The sequence below is a fragment of the Neolamprologus multifasciatus genome, chromosome 10, assembly GCF_963576455.1.
Source record: "Neolamprologus multifasciatus chromosome 10, fNeoMul1.2, whole genome shotgun sequence".
NCBI classification, from domain to species: Eukaryota; Metazoa; Chordata; class Actinopteri; order Cichliformes; family Cichlidae; genus Neolamprologus; species Neolamprologus multifasciatus.
Window position 1 is genome coordinate 12,459,370 of NC_140448.1, and position 19,285 is coordinate 12,478,654.

General features: G+C 39.8%; 1 protein-coding gene across 3 annotated transcripts in view; it reads left to right on the plus strand.

Annotated features, from left to right (window-relative positions):
* ubash3ba (ubiquitin associated and SH3 domain containing Ba) overlaps positions 1-19,285 on the plus strand; it is a 78,188-nt gene that overhangs the window by 40,471 nt on the left and 18,432 nt on the right. Inside the window, exon 14 of one of the 3 annotated variants that reach the window (XR_014876543.1) lies at positions 1-2,514. This exon is cut by the window's left edge and continues 20,967 nt beyond it. The gene's annotated coding sequence lies outside the window, so the exon portion shown is untranslated. Of the gene's footprint in view, positions 12,658-19,285 lie in introns of those variants that run through there. The other 2 variants (XR_014876544.1, XM_085175534.1) reach the window with 2 other exon arrangements.

A 19,285-nucleotide genomic window follows, 5' to 3' on the forward strand; every position in this document is an offset into this window, starting at 1 on the left:
GGATTGAGCAATTGCCTGAAGAAACACAAGTCAGTCAAATTTTAATAAAATGCAGATGGCTAAGCTCAAATGTGTTTCATGCTCTGGATTCTCAAGTATCCACAAGGCACTGCAGCATTAACAATTGTCGCTGGCGTGCAGTACAGGTACTGCATGTTGTGTCTAACTCACAGGTCATTCTAACTACATGCAGTAATGTCGCTTGTTGAAGTATCTCTGCCTGTAATGCAAAATAGAGAGAAGAAAGCATATTACTGTGCCTCCATTACTGCACAAACAAAGGTTCGAGTGTGCTTTGAAGCCATTGTGACTGGAGACATTTTTGTACACTCAGAATGAAGTGGCTGACTGAAGTCTCAAGCTTGAACAGATTTCAACATTAGGAACACTGAATAAAGCTTTCTTATCTCTCTGCTAGATGATGGACATATAGGCAAGCGATGAGAGTTATATGATGTTATAGTTATGCAGAGCTGCCACCTCCCCCAGGCAGCGGCGGTCATGTAAACAGACAACGCTCTAGAGGAATGCTGGACTCTGTGACCTCCCGCCCCGACTGCTGTTACAGTGCACTGAGTTCAGTTAAAACAACCCTCCCCACGCTGCGCCTCCCCAGAGCTCCGCCTCGCCCGCCCTAGTCTGAGGCCCCTCAGGGTGGAAAAAACACACCTCTTTCACCCAACACCGCAGCCTGTTCACATATACATATACACGTACATGAACAGACACACACAGAAAGACAAGTGGCCCTTTTCTTTGCCATCCCAGCCATCAGGACATCAAGCTCCGGTTTCAGGCTGCCTTGTTCTTTGGTTAAACGTACTTGGTCCTCCTTTTATTCCTTCGTTCCTGTAGAGTTTTAAAAAAAATCATGGGTATACTGTTCAGTCCTATATTTTCAGGCTTAGTTGTTTCTTTTTTTGGGAACCGGAGAATTTAATTGTAAAATTAGCCTGTCCCTGACACCGAGGAGCTCTAAGACATTCTTTCCTCTTACCAGTCAGTATTTCAAATTCGCTAACTGATAACACTGACCTCAATTTTTGTTAGAAAAAAGAACCGCATGAATTTTAAAAAAAATTACTTTTGTAAAAAGCTTGTTTTTCTGATTAAGCTCTTTCCCCGCTTTAAATAAACATTCAGTGAAATGTGGTTTGGGAGGCGTATACTACAGTGTCAAGCAGACACTGCCATCTGCTGGAGTGCAAATTGAGGTGAAAGAGCAGGTCAGCAAGGATGAAGGCTCTAAGATGCTGGTTTGTAAAGTCAAACAGACTTACATCTGACAAAGTACTGAGCAGCAGAGGAAAAGCAAGACAGACACTGAGAGCCACATCTAACAGAAATTCACTCTGTTTCTCAGTCACACAGGAGTTGTAACCCCGCTAAGATCCCTTGAATAAATCAAGTCAGTCAGAGGGAAGACCTAGTTAAAACGTAGCATGAAGCTGAGCTGCAGCTGCTTATATGTCATGGTTTATGAATCTTAAGTGGATTTTGTAATTGATTGCAGAAGCAGAGTGATGATTATCGCTTTGCTGGAACTCGTCACATTAAACACGAGAGGCCTAACACATGTATGCGTTACTTGTGCACACAGTTAGACATGTGGATGCACACATACACAGAGGCACACACACATGCAGACACACACACACTCACACGCACACAATCACAGTTAGCCGTTGTCTGAGGAAATGAGGAGCTGTCTGGTGCCATAGCAACCAATGCGGATATCCCACCCTTCTAGAGCAAGACAGAAAAAAAAAACCCAACAGAAAAACAAAAGTGGCAATGAGAGATTGACAAGGCCCTAATGAGATCCCTGCTACAGAGATTATCTATCTATTTATCTGTCTGTTTGTCTCATCTAGCTACTGTCTGTCTTGTGGTCGGGCAGTTTATCACAAACCGAATGGGAAAAGTAGAAAACGTTAAACCGCAGCTACGGCACCATCAAGAAATTTTAGGAAACAAAATGTAAGGAACAGAATAGCCACGCGTGGGTGAGAAAGGTGAGCGCACACTGATGTGGAAGGAGAGAAATGAAACAAGGCAAGACGAAAAAGGCTCAGACTACTCTCTGGGGCACGTCTGTCTGTTGTGAGCACTGAGCCATTGCCTAAAAACACAGACAGTGCCGCAGTCTGCATCAGCCTCCCTTTCACCGCCGTGGCTCCCGTTTGAACTGCGCTCATATGTAATACTATTATTCTGGCCCATATACCAGGTTACATAACACTCCGAGCCAAATCCTGACCTCAATCTGCAAATCAGTCACTCTTGCACTGATCAGAATGTTAGATTCCTTATGAGCACTGACGTATGTGGAGCACAGCAACAAAAAAATAGTCAAGACGTCACAGGACTGTTAATAGCCAAAGTTTGCTGGTTTGGTACTACCTACTCTGCATATGAGCTAATGATCATTGTTATTGTTTTTTCCCCTTCTGTAGGTGGCTCTAAGAACTTCTGGAATGGATGGAGAGCGCCAACTGCGTTACCCCCCACTTGGTAAGTTTAGCCCTTATCGAATCTCACTTCCTGGGCTGGCCTGCAGGTGGAAGTCACACCCACGGCTATGTACGCCACAAACAACATCCCTGTTGGAAAAAGACTCCACTCCCGTTTACTTTTCCTATCTATCAAGTCTGTGTGATGTGATAATCATTGTTTGTGGCCACTTCGTATCAGTAGTACAGCATGAGTGATAGTCTGTGTTTCTGTGTGGTGCTGATGCTATTTATGTCAGCAGCGTATGGCAGAAGACCACAAGAAGTGACTCACAGCACTGACATGACCTAAATCTTTTTTTTTTCTTTACTGCAGTGTCATTGTGTTGTCTTTGTGTGAAGCCAGCCAGCTTTGCTCACACTGTTGGGCTTTGATGTGCTGCCCTGAAGTGAGTGTGGAACATGTCAGTGAAACTGTAGAGTCAGAGAGATGGCTGAATGAGACTCGAGAGAGGCCGTGACTTTGACTTGTGTGAAAAAGCGCTTTATAGATTAAAATAAATGTGGCTCTTGTTAGACTGCTAGTCAGGGATCATCGTAGGGGAGGTAACCCCTTAGTACGAATTCAACTTTTTCCCTAAAGATATATTTTATCCTCACATGACCTAGTTTTACCATTTCAATAATTCTTTGTGGATGAATTTACAGCCCTTGAAGAATCGTAGTAGAGGTGCCTCAGTCCTCCACTGCACCTTTACACTCGGTCCACCTGTGAATGAAGTTTATTGAAAATCATTGGGCCGTTCATCTGCCTCTATGCTGTTGTTCTGTTACCTGGCGTGGCCCCGAGTGCCTCCTTCTCCTCTTCAGGAGTGCAGCGGCTGCAGCCCCACCTGACGCACTTAACTGTTTGCCTACTGATCGACGCCTTGGCTCGAGGAGATGCATGGAGTGGGGATTGGACTACCAGCCAATAACAGTCCTCATTCTGACAGCACTGAAGTGACTTGACACATGTATTCAGCCAATCAGAGAACACTGCAGCAAAGGAAGAAGGAGCCGTTAAAAAAAGGGGGGTGTCTTCGGTGTCCTGTGCTTTCACAGGTTTTGCAAGTCACAGCTAAATTGCAAAACTGAAATCAAACCAAATTGTGCGGTTATTAACTAGCACGTAAAACCTCAACACGGCACTACTAGATGGGATTATTCATAATCAATACTGTCTTTGAATATAAGGCCTGTAGTTGATAGCAAAATGTTGGTTTTATGCTACATTGTTTAAAAGTAATCACTGCAGCTATTAATAGGCTTTTATGAGCAACACATCCCTGTCACACTGTTGCTCTTGACTGCAGTGGCTAAAGCACCATGGTTTGCTTTTCACTTTTGAGACATTTGAAAAGGTTGGTTTTGATTTTTGTTGGTTATCATTCACTCATTCATAGCTTGGATTCACTCTCAGCTTATCTGGATCTAAAAAGAGACCGTCTTCCAGCAATGATGATGCATATAAAGGAAAGAAAAGCTTTCATCTGTGGGGCCTTTAGGTATATTCACCACCTCAGAAATATGGAATGCCGTCCTAAAGAATCAACCCAGGATACAGGTTGTTATCTTTAGAGTCTGTAAAGTCAGTTACCGCTGTAAAAGGTCTATTACCTTGTCTGACACAGCGTGGCAGTGCCGTCTTAACGGCTGCAGACACATGCCACATATCAGTGTCCAGCCGGCAGAGGACCTCTCTATTAGTGTGCCCCTAACTGCACATGTTACAGTCCCCTTATCGGTCAATATTCCCTGGGAGCTTAGATGAGAGGTGGTTGTCTTGAGTTTTTATCTTGCAGTGCTGGTTGGCGATTGTGTTCGAATGATTTTTGTATTTTAACCAGATGGATACACGTTTATTTTTCACCAACGTGATGTGTGTTATGTAAGTAGGGTGTGGTCTAGTTGGCATCTGTCAGTTTATATTTAAGTACAATATTTTTAAAAAGTAATAAATAATCAACGCTGCTTTTTATTACTCAGAAATATGTAATATATTAACAGCGTGAGCACATGCGCTTTATTGAGAGGTGATCTCGTGTGGTCGCTGACTTTATCACCTTTGAGAAGGATATTTTCTGTTATTAGTTTTTAGATGATTATTAATGTAACATGTTAAATGAAATTTCAACAAACTTTTGTGGAAAGTTCAGCTGTGTGGTTAAAAAAACAAACAAGTAATTAGTTTGTGTTGTGAGTCTGGATCAGGATGCAGGTCAAGGATTATTTTTAATGAATTTTTAAACACTGAGATATGACAAAATTTTAAAAAAGAAGCATTTTGCTTTTGCTTCATGAGCATCAGTGTGATTGGGTTATTTTGACAAAGATTATCAGTGTTTCGGAATTCTTTGCTTTGTTATCCTGACTTTTTGGAAAAATGTTCCTTCCATGAGCCTTGTAGAGTTTACTTTAAAGTCACGATATGTCCGTTTTTTTTTTTTTAGTCTATAAAAAAACCAAAGTTTCAGTTCTCGGGAGGAAAGTCCAATAATCCTTTGGTTAAGAACCTATAAAATCTACTTTTAAGTGACATATCATCATCTTCCGAACAACCATATTTATATTCCTTTTGTGTTTGAACACTTACGTCGAAAAAGGTCATGTGATACCTGGGCCACAGGATAAGTTTATTTGTCTGCGTGTTGTTTTCTCTGTCTATATGAAAGGTAAAGCACTGATTTTAAAAAAAGAAAGAAAAATGCTTCTAAAAAAGTTGCTTATTAGATCCATGTTTAGTTTGCTTCAGCCAAACCAGTTTCTTTCTGCTACGGTTTTAATGGCAAAGCACTCACAGGCTTATTCACCACTGGATCTAGTGCTGGGTGTATTGAAAACAGAGTTTGAAAAATATTTCACTCATTTGTATTTAAAAAGTTAAAATGTTAGATTAAAAGATCAAAAACACCTCCTAGTCTCTTACTTAAATTGTCATTAAGGGAGCTTGTCATAAGCAGCGATTCACCTCTCTGTAATATTTTACGCTACGTTTCTGCAGACCAGCAGGAATTCATTACTCTGCACTGTTCTGCATGTTTACATGACTCATTTACAGACTGTAAATAATCTGTTCAAAATGAAGGGCTACAAAATTACAATTTGAGTTCTTTTTTTCATCTAGAAAAAACATTTCTTGAATTGCTTCATAGCAACATTGTTATATTTTACAGGTAAAACAATCACAGGGCAGTCTGTATATACAGTGCAGTCTCTCATTCAGAACGTGTTGATATTTAATGATTTCTGCATATCTGTGCGACTTCAGTATTCAGGTACCGATCAAAAAATAACATGGTTTTTGATTTTATCCCGTGACCGCATCAGTATTCACGCTGATGATCAGCTCTTTTAAAATTGCATTGTGAGAGCCTGCAGACTGTAGTAGCTCTACTCACTGTGTGTATCTTTTTCCTCCTTACAGCTGTACAGCCTTACAGCTACAGTTCATGACTCACAAGGTACTCTGTGTGTGTGTTTTCTGTTTTATTTCTGTGCCTGAGCGTCTGAGTATACTGGAAAAGGCTATAGAGTCCTGCATGGACTCTCAACGCTGCACAGGAGTACGAAAAAAGACATACCGAATTATTCCAGATTAGGAAATCTATGTACTTTAGTGATCGAGGATATGATTCAGTGTTCTTTGGGCGGTGTTAATGTGGTTGAATGACCAGTGTTTTTCATGTGGCCTCAAGAAGTGAAAGTGCGACTGAGTCATCAAATAGAGACACAATAGAACAGGAAACCACAGTGGTGCCTACACACCCTAGTGCCGTAAGCACACAGTTGGGTTACTTGATTGCTAAATTTGAAGAATTTTGCTTGCTCATTACGGCTTTCCACTGTTCAGAGTCATGTCTCACTTGTTTGGAAAGACACACCCAACAAGTGGTCTGATTTATTGCTTTGGAAACAAAAGCATTTGTTTTACAGAGAGATGTGCGGTGTTGAATCTTTCAGGCAAATTACTCACCGACATTTGAAAAAGACGGCAATTGTGCTTTTTTAGTGTTAACTGTGGATGAATATGTATCGGAGAGAAATGAAGTAGAAGAAGAAAAAAAATGGTACTGTACTGGCTCACATGGTGAATAGTGATTTATATTTTAGGAATTAGACAGTCTATTAAAAGTCAGGTGAAACAAAGAGAAAAATTAGTGAGATTGCCGAGAACTACTGCTGTTATTTCCAAAATGCGGCGTGTCAAAATGATTAGACTAAATGCAAAAGTCCTACAGGAGAGAGGGAGAATATGTCAGCTACATAGATGTAACTTTACATGTTACTCTGAACATGTCTCATGCAGAAGAATAGCTTTCAAAGATTAGTTCCCTGTAGGAAATAAATTAATCTCAAGAACTTCCTATTCAAAACAATACAACATATAAAAAGAAATGAGATTTTCCTGACAATTTACAGACCATTTTTACTCTATATTATATCTTTTAAGGCATAGTGGCATCAACTATACCTATATGTCTTAAAGCGATATGTGAATGATTTAAAATTAGAATTAAAGGGCTGTTCCTATTTGTTGAATAAAAATAGCGAGGGATGACTTGGAGTCTGCTACTGATAATTATCGTGATTCTTCTTGAATGTAGCTTGCGGTCAGTGTACCGTTGTCTGGGGAATCCTGCATGCAAATGTTAATTGCTTCTTGTTTGCTGTCTTAATCTGGCTTTCATTCTTCCTGACCAATTGCTGTCATCTCAGAGGCTCAGATTATTGGCTCTCCTTTCCCTCCTCCACAGCAGACATGTGTAACAGTCTGGTAATGTCTGTGTAATATTTGGCATTTTCCAAACTAGGGTGATCCGCTTGGTGTTTATTAAAATGACTCAGCTTCCAGAGAGTGATGTCCAAAATGAAAAAGAGCAACTTGTTTGAGGTGAAAGGCGTGACGACACGCTGTAGACGCTACAAAGATGCAGTGTCTGTGACATCACCCACAGGTTTGTGAAGGGAGGTTTTCACGCCAGGATCTGGATTAGCCAGCCCAAATTTAGGCAAAGAGGAGGTGCATGGAAGGATAAGCAATAATGACTGACTGTGAGAGGCTGAGACGCCTGCCTGTCAACAAAGACACTAGAAAGACGCTCTAGATTTAGGAGCCTATTGGTCTTTGAGAGTCTGTCACCTGTCCTGAATCTTACAGAAACATTTATCAAAATTAAGCAAAATTCATTTTGTTAAGAGGGTAAACCTCTCTGTTTTAAGAATTTGCCAGACCTGCTGTGCTTTTTCAGATTCTTATATATTTAGATTCAAATTTTGGTGACTGTTAAGTTACGTGCAGGTGACGCATGTTGAACGTGACACGCGAAACAAGTGGTGGGATGATGAAGTGAACATAATACACAGGAAAATCAAAACAACTGGGACTTAATAATTAATAATTGTTTTTTTTACACCCCCATAGATGTTAATAAGTGCTGTATGTCCGATTGGCACACCCATTACGGAGGAGATACAATCTTTATTATTTAGTCACAAAATGAAATCTTTGCTAATAGGCAACCAGTATGGTAACACCTAACGGCAGCCTTTTATGGGCAGATATTTTAAATTCCATAAATTAAATAGAATTTGGTCACTGAGATTAAAAGACTGCATGTGTAGAATTAACAGGGTTTCTTTTTGTTTGTTTTGATTTTTAAATTGAAGGCTGGAAAATTTACCCAAAGTAAAGTTTACAAAGCAAGTTACAATTGTGCTATGCGTGTGCAAATTTATAGGTTATGGCTTTATGAATGGCTCAGTCTAATGTGTTGACACTATCATGTTTCCCAATATCTGAACAAATGCTATTCTAATGAGCACTAGCGAGGCAATTACCAAAGAAGAAATTATGGTAAAATGTCTTCTTTGTAATGTCTCTGCTAATACGAAGTTGTAGATGTGAAGTTCTGTTGTTGTTCTTGGATGATTTAGACTGAGTGTGCAGGACTGTCTGGTTAGTCGCTCACGTTTTCCCTGAAAATCCTCACCTTGATGCGTGTCTGACTTCAGTACTTCAAGCCCTTCACCTTTAATCCTCATTTAGTGTCATGTGATCATTTTATCCTTTTCACACTAACGGTGTGATTTGTTTCTGTCGTGTAACAGTGGGTAGAATTTTAATAGGAACGCACTGTTATTGTGCTTAATGTTTGTGATCTTTGACTCTTTCCACTTTTTTGATATGATCTTTAGCAGCTGCCCAAATAGCATAATTGTGTGCACAGTTGCACAAACTCTCTTGATGATTCACTGAGACATTTGGTGCAAATTAAGTTGTGGCACAAATATGACTCCCAAAATAATACTTGAACAGAGCAATTTAGAGTCAGTCACAGCTGAAGCATACTTTACACACAGATAGATTGATCTCTCCGTCATGTGCTTGGCTCATTGGTTGCTGAGGTCCTGTGGTAATAATTACTTGGTGAAACTTGGTGTAAAGTGCACAGTGTTTTAAATTACCAAGAATAATTTAATGAGTAGTTCTAGTGCTTATTCATATCTATAAAGTAGTTGGGTCCTCAAGGTTTCTGGATATTGACACTTTTTCTGTAATTTTGCCTCTGTTTGCAACCACAGTGGATTTTAAGTCAAATAATCAAGATGAGATTCAAGTGCAGGTCAATTTACATTTAATTCAAGAGGTTTTACCAAAGTTTTAAATGAAAGGTTTACACTTCCACATTTTCAGAAAGTCAAAATTAATTGGACAAACGAACCTAAATTTAAATACAAGAATCGTTTTCTCCCCCTAAAAGGGAGGGTGTGCAGTCGGTTCCATTTGTCTGTCTGTTTGTATGGCATCCACAGGTTTCATTATATAGTGTTCAAATTTTATGTGATGGTAGATAACAACATCTTAGGCTGATTTCATTTTGGCAAAAATCGGGTCAAGGTCAGTAAAAACTGACAATCATTTATGGATCCTCTTCAAACTTCACAACACTATACTAGAACCAGCAGGACGTGAATACTTCGGATGACTAAACATTTAACCTCGATCTTCATTGTTAGCACCCATGGTCAAAGTTGACCTTGAAAAAAAAGTCAAGAAACCATATTGAGTAATATATCATATGAGAGGGCATGAAGAGAGCGGTACGATACACTTTTTATTTTTTTGATGTAATGCCCTGTGACATCACAATGATGCCATAAAGTTTCGCAAAATCACACACTGCATAAATATATGTTAACATTTACAGTTTTACAGTTTAGAGAAGCCAAAGATTTCAGCCAATTCTGTAAAGATAATAAAATACACAATTTTAATATGTAATGCTTTTAGGTCATAGAGCAAATTTACAAATCCTTTATTGCCTTGACTGCCTGAACCCTAGAAACCAAATATAGTTTTCTCCTTTGAGATGCTCCAGACCTTTACTATAGCCGCCTCTGTAGTAAAGGGTTTCTGTTTGTCTGTGCATCTCACTGACCTCAGTCAGGTGACTGACTTGAATGTTGGAGAATATTATCTTTCTTTACTTTAAGAAAGTCTTGGGTTTCTTTTGCTCTAAACTTTAGATCATTATCTGTTTGCACTGTGAAGCTCTGTTTGATCGGTTTTGCAGCATTTGGCGAAATCTGAGCAAAGAGCATTGCTCTGTACACTTTATAATTTACCCTGATGCTTCTTCTATCTGCAGTCACATCATCAATAAACACTATTGGCGTGGTTCCAGTCACAGCCATGCATGCCCATGCCATAGCATGTTTGACAGATGATGCGGTATGTTTCGGATCACGAGCTGCTCTCCTTCTCCAAATTTTTTTAATATCGGTTTCAACTCTCCAAATTATATTTTCCAGAGCTGTGCAGTGTCTTTTCAGATGTTTTCTGACAAAGTCTAATCTGACCTTCTTTTTCTTGATTGTACCCAATGGCTGTTTCTTCTTGGCACTGATACACTTACCTCCTTGAGAGTGTTCTCGACTCAGTCGTGAAGTTGTTTTTCCTGATATAATTCTATATCAAGCACTAAAGTTGTTTTCTGTGGTCTTTCATGCTTTTGCATTTTGCTGAGCTGGCCACTACATATATGAGATTGACGATAAGGCCACTCCTGAACTTTCTGCTACCTCTCTGATAAGTTTATGTTGGTTTTTTAGCCTAATCCGGCCTCCTTCTGTCACACCTGTATATCTTTGGATCTCATATTGAGAGTTCCAGTGACTACTACCAAATGCAAGATCAACACTTGGAATCAGCTCCATATCTTTTATATCCTTAATCTGTCCTGGGATAACAAGGGACCAGGCCTCACCTGGCCAAGAAACAGCTTGTCAACTTTCCAGTTACTTTATCTGAAAATAAGGGACGGTGTATAAATATGGCTTACTTCTTAAACACAGGTGATATCTTTGTTAAATCCCTTAAATTAAAGCTGACATTTGATTGTTTGTTTTAATATTCACTGTGGGACCAAACCAAAATATAAATTGCATAGTCGTGTCTTTCAATGTTATAAGATGACAGTGTAAAATCAGACTACTTTAGCAGATTTTAAAATGTTTGCTCTGTTTTCCGTGGATAAAATGGGATCATTCTAAGCAGTAATGCTGTTAATTTAAAAGAAAATGCATCAAACAACTTAATCGTCTCCTGAAATCCTATCGCACAATATTACATGTCAGATGGAGATCTATTAGGCCGGTCCTTCTGTAAAGCTGGCAAGAGACTTGTGGCCATCCCATCATTAAGTGGGGAATTATAAATCCTGAGAAGTTGTTAATCGCCACAGTCATTCAGATTCCATATAGATTCTACACGGCTGAGGACATCTATGAGCTGTGGAAGGGGCATGGTCGTGGGGAAACTGGGCCAATGCTATTGGACCCAATAGTGTTTAATTAGAGGGAGAGCTTGGCAGGGACCGATGAAGGAGAAAGGCTCTCAGGATGTTAGTCCAGGGTGAGAGGGTTCGCACACAAAACAGTGGCTTTTCATCACTGCATGACTCACTCAGTTTGTGTGTAAAGTATAGTGCATGTGCGTATGTGTGCACATGTAGGGGGTGGGGGGAGAGAGAAAGTGAGAAAATGTGTATGTGTGCTTGTACTGTTTCCGTGTGTGTGTGTGTGTGTGTGTGTGTGTGTGTGTGTGTGTGTGTGTGTGTGTGTGTGTGTGTTTCTTACCTCACTGCTCAGGCATTCCAGTAGAGAAAGTGGTGTGAAGTGAAAGAGTGGCTCTCACAGTGTGGGTATTCATGGATCGGGCCCCCGTGGGCCAGTCAGGGCTCCAATGTTCACAGACAAAGCCTCTCCAGCCGGACCCAGACACACTCATATAGAAAGGGGAGCAACAGAAGGAGAGGAACGCAGAAGAGGGAGACAAGGTAACAAGGGGAGAGAAAATTGGAGAAGGGGTGCGAGGGGGGCAACAGGAGAATGTCTGTTGGCAGCTCCCTTCTCCCAGGAATGCAGGTGTGATCGGTTACCATCTATAAGTGGACCAACCCAAATATTTTCTGCTCTGAGCTACAGCCTGGAGTTTTGTTTGAGCAAAATCTAAATGGATGCCTGTCTTTTTTGAATATTGTGTTTCAGATTTCCTAAGGGTTAAACCCGAGATGCTTTGTAGTGCCTCTCATCTTTACTGTACCTTTACTTTAAATAACTGTTACACTGGAAACCACTTGCTAACCCCATATTCATCGGCACCTTTGTCCTTTTTTTTCTCTCCCTGCTGCCGTCGGACTCCATAAATCTCTCTCTCCCTTCTGAGGAAGTGGCTCCTCCCTTTCTTTTTACATCAGCCAATCCTCTCCCTCTCCCAGTCCCCTCTACTCCCACTAGCATTAAGCCAGCAGCTTGAGCTCTTAGGATTCCATGAAAGTTTATTCCACTTGGCCGTCCCGTCACTGCTCCCCCTGCCCTGGCCCCTTCCCTAGATCGGGTAGCCTGGTTCACTGTGTCCTTAAACAACCCGTGTGCATGTACAGGAAAGGGGCCCCGAAGTAGGGAGGCCCATCTCTAATCCTTACTTTTCGAAGAGACAGACTCACACTGGAAAGTCTTTATACTGGCTTCTCTTTATTTATTTCTGGCTACAGTCATCACACAGTCTAATTACCACAGTCATCAATAACAGTGTTATCTGGTAGAACAGATGTGGTAAAACAATATAATACAGTGCGTACGACGACTGCTTAGCATGTACTCTGCAACTGATAGGAATCATTTAGAAAAGATACAAAAATATACATCCTGAAGAGAGATGTTTTTCTTCCACAGCATCTTTTCATGTTAATATCTGGAATATACAAATATCTTTTTGTTTTCCCTTTTGGACAGTTTAAGAAAGACCCTCTACAGTGCAGTATTCACAAGGCGTTTGTGATGCTTTATAACAACTTATACGTTCCCCATGAAAATCTCAATCGAAGGGCTCTCGTGCATCATGACTTTTGAATCGAATTTGCATTTTTAAAGAAATCAGGTGCAATTTTCTTTGAGATACATTATGTATTTCTTAAATACATTTATCTCATATTGAGCTGTAGCTCTCCTCCTGCTTGCAAACGTGGAGCCCTTATCAGTGTTAAAATGGATGGGTGGGTGGCACCTGCTACCATGAAATTGATGGCCTTGTCCCGAAGGTGCATAGTCACACAAATTGTAAGTGCACAGCAGCCAAGAAATGGCCAGAAGACAGATGATATTCGATATTTGAAGTTAAATTAATCATGAGTCCACTGATATCCAACAAAAGCTGTTGATTATGAATTGAAAATGTGTATTTTTTGAGGCTTTCCTGAAATGTATTGTTTACAAAAGTATATTGGCTCAGTTTGTCATCAGTTAAGAATTTGTGGGGACGTTGTTTGTAACGTGGAAGTTAAGATTTTGCCAGTTATGGCTGTGAAAGCATAAAGTAACAAGGATACTTCCCGTTAGACCTTGTTAAAATATTTTCCCGTGAGTTGGACAGAGCATCTGGTTTGTTAGAATTCCTCGCCATTAGAATTCCTTACTGAGACAAGAATTGTCTCTAAGCCATGAATTCACCAAACTGCTGAAAACTGGAATAAAAAAAATTAATAAAAAATCACCAAGGTCACAGCACTGGCACAAAAATAAGATTTGCAATATGCACATCTTAAAATTTTTATTACAAGCTGGTTAAATGAATGTGCTGGCATTAACAGTAAGCTGTTTTTTGAATGATTCTGTTGACAACTAAATGCATAAACCTACTATAATGAATGAGGCACCGTTCGATTTGTGCAGATGTTTTAGGGTCGACTTGCACTGATTTGATTACACTTTAGTAATAGTAATAATAGGTGATAAATTAATCAGGATATGGCAGTACAACTCACAGTAGCTATAAAGATGCATAAAGACGACTAAAAATATACCTAGTTATATTGGAAGGTATAATTAACTCAATTCATTTAATGATATTTTATCTTCCTGTTATGGATGGTGCTTTGATAACTTCTAAAATCTGTAGATGAAGCATACATGATGTGACTTCAGTTTCTGTGTATACAGAACCTACAGGTGGATGTTGGGTGTAGGTATGCCTTGTAAAATCCTAAATTGGGCAGCTAAAGCGGGGGTGGTGCATTTGAGAAAGGGGGTGGTGCAGGATGCTGTCTGCCTGAGCTGTCTTAAACTGCTATAGCTACATTCCGTGTTTAGAGATGTAGCTATTTATACTGGGTGTAACTGTAAAACCAGGAAAGCCAGAAACCACAGTTACAAATCACCTATCCAACAATGTTGGGCAATTTCAGATGAACTGTTCTACAATACAAAACAGGCACAATCACTCTTTTACATTATAAACTAGGGCATGAATGGATGGCTATTAAATATGAGTATACTGAAGGCACAGTAGACACACTGTCATATGGCTCTATGATCCCAGTGACTCCTGATCCCCTCAAATCCCTGATGAGCTAGAAGCCATGACCCTGGCATCTGCCAGCAATAGCAGAAGAAGCAGGAAGCTATGACTGAGTCACACCTAGACAGATGCTGCGTATGACAAAGTCTCAGCAGTGAAACTGCCAGCACGCTTTCTGCTACTGAAACTCTCACAGGGCAAGATGAATCGTTAAACATCGATCCTGACTTCTTTGGCTCCAAACTACACTAAATTATGCGAAGCAGCTGCTTTACATATTTGGATCGCCCTATAAGGTTTCTGTTTGGTCTAAAACTGCTGTAAAATGTGGTCGTCTGAGACGTTCATCAGTGATATTTTACAGTATTTTTTGAGTGTGTCCTAAAAAGGAATACTATTTAAAAGACAGCAATAGTTGTGTTAAACCTTAAACTCGTGTTGAAATTCTGTCCTTCAGATGAACAAAGTACTTAGAGATGTTAGGATGCCTGGGTCGTTGATCCAGGGTTTTTGAGTTTATTATATTTAATTTCTAGTCTTTGGGTTTTTGTTAGAGATCTTTCTTATGGTTTATGTCTCTGTGTATTCCTTAGTTGCTGTCTCCCCTGTCTGCTATGTCCCCGTGTCCAGTCAGTGTCTGTGTCTGCCCTGGTCCCACGTCTCTGTTCCCTCTGTGGTAGTGCCTGCCTGTGAGTCTGTCTGTAAGTTCAGTCTGTGTTATGTTTCCTGTTTTATTTTGAAGGTCCATGTCTTATGTTAATGTATCTGGTTTTGCTTCCCCTGTTTCGTTAGGCCTGATTTGCCCCAGCTGTGTTTCCCTCCTGTTACTCATTCCCTGATTGCTCCCTCTATGTATTTAAGTCCTGTGTTTTCTTCTGTCCTTGTTGTGATATACCAGCTTCTTGCTGTGTTTTCTGTCTGAGTAAGTTTATTTACAAGTTTTTACCATTTGAGTTTAGCAATAAATCTGAGTTTGTGTTATTTTTCTGCCTCTGAGTGTCTGCACATTGGGTCCTCCTACTACCACTCCTGCCTGCACACAGCCCTTACTTGACAAGAGATGGCTGAGAGAATGCCTGGTCAGTCACTCTGTACTCCTGCTGGTATGTGTTGCGGAGGTGCAGCTGATTTCAGATGCAGTCTTTGTGGAGGACTTTCTTTTTAGCATCAGTGTTTAAGTTGATACTGCATATGTCTCAGATGGAAGTAAACAAGCAAGCATCACACTCAAATTTAGCAAAAGCATTTAAAAGGTGCGGTTTAAAGTCATACAAATACAAAAGACTTGTGGCAATTACTAAACCCAAATGAAGGCTTTTACACACCCATACAGGACTTTTTATTGGATTCCCATGCTCGTGTTTTTAAAATATGTGTCTAACTTGTTGGATTGGTCAGGATTGGGGGAAAGTAGTATCACATTAAGCAGGAAACATCGTTCCTGAAAAAATTCCTCAAATTCAAAGATGCAAATGGATATCCAGTGAGATGTGAGATCTAGCAACACTAACGATCATCTAAATTAGAAATAGCAGAGACAAACAAATCAAATGTCTGACTGACAAGATTTAAACACTTCTTTAGCTGTATAAAATGTTAATGTTACTCATTGGATTTTGCTATAGTTACGGTATAAACCTAAATACAAATGCTTGCTTTTTAAGAAAAGGTTTACTCTGGCTTTCTATTGACTGCACTGAACACAGAAATGTGAGAAATACTTCAAAGTCATTGCAGTCAGGGTGAATTCAACCACCCCAGTGTGTCAGGCAACACTTTGTCCAGTCAACCAGGTTTGAAGACTTTATTTTCCTAAATTAGTTCTTTGGTTTTTAACATCTGTGCTGCACTAATTTGTTTTTCCAAAGTTGCGATTATTGTTATAAATTGCGGTATCACTCCTCACAGTTAAATGTTTTGTGAATTTAGATTTTACGCCTCAGTTCAAGTCTTTCTATCTGCGAACACCAGAATTTAGAAAGAGGATTGTGTCTATGATTAAATAAAGATTCATGTTTAGTTTTTAGTCACATGGATTTGAAAATCTAAGTAATGAGATTATGACTTTATTTTTTTCTCATAGCCACTCTGATTGTACACTGTGTGGAGGCCAACGGTATATGAATATTTAAATATACGCACATGTATTTTCCCATCTTTAGTTTACTGTGTGTGTGAGCAGGTATGCATTTATTTGTATCCGTACGTGTGGTGGTGCATGCATGCGAGTTAAGTTTGATGTGCGTAAGTGAAGCCGTTTGTCTCGTTCTGTCCCGTGTGTTCAGAAATCTCCTTTTGCTGTAGACAGTCTGGGGTGCAGAAATGGTGCGGGGCATGGGGGAGGTAGGCAGCGGACATGGCGGCAGGCCAGAATCAATTGGCAGTGTAATGAGATGGCCTGGTGCCAGGTAACCATGGAGCTACCCTCTTTGCCTGTCTCCCAGTGCAGAGTTCAAAATTAAACTGAATGAATGAGAGAGAGAGAGAGGAGGGGGGAGGAGGGGAAGGAGGGCAGGGAAATGAGGGTATGAAACGGCAGGAGTGGAGGGTGAGAGAAAGAAAGAAACGGCAAAAGAGGGTGGCTGATGAGGGGCTGTGTACTATTTCTAAGCTCCGCTGTAAAATCTAACTTGAGCCCTTATTTCTGAAAAAGAGGAGAATGGAGGGGGTAAACTCAATATCCAGCCAGGGTTTTTTATACTCTGGAATATCTCAAAATGCTGTTTCTATCAGTCTTCATTTTGCTTCAGTGCGCTGCCAGTTAAAAGTAGACTTTAAAGGGAGGAACAAGTGCACTTCACGTAGCAAAAAAGAAATTAGACTCCATGAGTTTTTATCCTTAATGTTGTCCACGTTGAGCTGCTTCCTTCCTTTTGCGGGTCTAAAAGCAACTCTTTAATTTCCCTGCAAATCTTTGCATTTCTTCACCCCCCCTCACAGGCCCCACACTCTTCTTCCTGTCACAGAAGATGTGTTAATATTGAGCATTTGGCTGCTTTCTTAAAGTGATTAGTTCAAGTCAGTGGATCCTTCAGATGAATAGAAATTAAGTAATTAATAGAGTAATTACATCTTTTTCTTCTTCCTACAGCCTTTACCCCTGCTATGTCATTGTGCTTGCTCTTTTTTTTTTTTCTTTTTTTTTTTTGTATCTCTTCCTGCACATCTTCAAGAAGCCACATTGGGTAGTTTTTCAGTTCTGCTTTGGCTGACGTATACAATGGTGAAACACTGGTGTACAACCATGATTACACCAACTGAAGATCTGTCAAAACCTTTTATTAAAATAATAATAACACTGAATGTGAAAATGTCACATTTCAAAGACTCTTAGTTTATAATCTGCATTGATTTAAATGTGTTAAGTGAAAACCAAAGTGCAAAATAAACAAATTTTTGTTTTTGAATGATTCACACTATGAAGGCAGTAAAGTCAAACAAATAAGGAACATTTTTTTTGCACAGTCCATCACCAATCTGAAACCCGTTATAAACTTGTTTCCAGTGACAGCAATTGAGTTTTCTGCACTAAAGCTTACGTCTTCAGTGTGTTAGAAACTGGCTGAAACAGGGCAGAGCAAGGCACATATTGCCAACATTTCTGCAACAAGCCACTAGTTTTTATGTGGTGATGAAAGTAAATAGATGCTATATTTATGTTGCCACCTGTCCTGATATGACCTGCGCTTTCACTGGGATGTCGTCTTCATTTTCTAGCATATTTAGAGAGGGGGAGTGCTTGATGTCCTGTCTGCACGGTACACTCTGTACAGTAGAAAAGCATGCTCAACAGCAGGCCTCATAGCCTGCGAAAAACGGCCAGGCACTCTCTGCTGAAATGGCCCAGACTTTGAGACTTTTGAGTGCACATTGACAGAGAGACGAGACAGTGGGCCAAGATGTCTGTGGTGTGGATTAATGGGGAGGACTGGAGAAAGGGTGCCGCAGTTGTGCGTGAGCAGAATATTTGATGGGGGAAGCGAGAGGAGGGAACAGTGAGGGACAAGCAATTGAAAGAAATGGGTGAGATGAAAGGGGGAAAGAGATAAAAATTGGACTGCAACATTCAGAAGCAAAGATGTACGAGCGTGAATGAAAAAATATAGTAAAAAAATATATATGTTGCTGCGGTCTCATGTATCCCACTGGTTCTTTATCCTGCTCTCTCCTGCATGAGTGCGTCTTTTCCACATTCATCCTGCTGCACTGGGTTGATTGTGGGGATGAATTTGCCATGAAGGCCGTCCTCACGGACACCTGAAATATGCATCCTAGTGATAAGTAGAGTTATTGCTAAATATGTTAAAGTTTTTATTTTTTTAAAGATGGAAAACAACAAATTCAGGCACTAAAGCAGAGAACGAACAGTTAACTTTTGTGGGTACTAAGTAAAGCAAAAGTCAAACTGTCATATAAAACACTTTAATTATGAAAATTATGACAAATTCTCTAATCGTCTGCACATCTTTAATTATTAAGCTATTTTATTAACTTCTATTAACTTCCTCTTGTGTATCTGCTTTTATTTAATTCAACCAGCAATTTTCCAAAAAAGACAACATTTGGGGGGCTTAAAACATGATATTTGCATGAATGTATGTACTTGAGTAAGCTTAACAATTATACCATACCAAATTATAAATCCTACACAACATTGATTTTCACTTTGATATATAGATTTGACCTAAAATCTCAGCCTGAACTGCACGTTTGTGGAAGTTCATGAGAAAATACATTTGGAGTGGGGGTTATTTTATATTTTGACTGCTATACCCAAAAAATTAAAATCACCCATTATACTTTTTTTTTTTTTTTTAGGTACTCATGAAAGAATCATTATGTATAATGTTATTAGACATGACAAGAATCATGGCTGACATCACTGGACCATCCTTTTACTGTGGGAAGCACTAGCTGCCAAGAAGTCACTTAG